Raw genomic sequence first — 1,059 nt, forward strand, 5'->3', positions numbered from 1 at the left:
TGAGCATCCAAAAAATAAATATTATTAAATAATTAAATAAAATATTTTAAATTTTTTATTTAATATAAAAATTATTAAAAGATAATTCATAATTCAAAACAAATACAAAAAAGAAGCATATAATAGGTCATGTCAAGTCATGCATTGCATGTTATGGTGAGAAGGGCAATGACATCATGGAGAAGATATATTGTTAGAGAGAGAGAGAGAGAGAGAAAATATGCGGTGGTATTTGGGAGAAGACAGAGCACTGAAACTGAAACAGAGCAGAGAGAGAGAGAAAGAGAGAGAGAATAGACAAGACATGAAAAGGAGTGACCCCACAGGCACAGCGGGCAGTGGGCAGTGGGCAGTGGGCAGTGGCAGAGAGCGTACGTTGGTTTCAGCGCTTGATGTGCGAGAAAGATGGCACGCGAATGATAAGGGAGCCACCATCTATGCCTCTTCCCTACATTCATTCATTTCCCACTCTCTTTATTTATTCTTTTTTATTTTTCTAACTAATTAGTTATTTCTCTCTTATTTTATCATTTTTTTGGGTGAAATAGTTGGTTTCAGGTTATTTCAAACTTCCTTTTCTTCTCGACTACATCCCACGGCTGATTTTTTTTTATATAGAAAAAATATTAGTATTTTTTTGGAAATAGAATTATTTGGTGTAATTATAGATGGGTGAATTTTATAGGTGAGAAATCAACATGTGGGAGCGTGTTGCAACACGTGAGGGACGTACTGGACACGTGGCAGCATTCTAGCCAATACGTGATGAGCGTGTTAGACACGTGACAACATATTGGCCAACACGTGGGGACGTGTTGCAATACATGAGAAACGTATTGGATGATATCTACAATACTATAATACATTTCAAATATCAATATTTAACCAAAACACCATCTCTATTTTCATATTAAAAATAATTTCTGACATCCAACTTTTATTTATTTTGTTTTACTTCATATGATTTAGAATAATAATCACATTTGTCGTATTTTATAATATTTTAAAATATTTATTTTTTGAATTTGGTGTTAATATATATATATATATATATTAAAT

This window comes from Arachis ipaensis, chromosome B02, assembly GCF_000816755.2.
Source record: "Arachis ipaensis cultivar K30076 chromosome B02, Araip1.1, whole genome shotgun sequence".
In the NCBI taxonomy this organism is placed as follows: domain Eukaryota; kingdom Viridiplantae; phylum Streptophyta; class Magnoliopsida; order Fabales; family Fabaceae; genus Arachis; species Arachis ipaensis.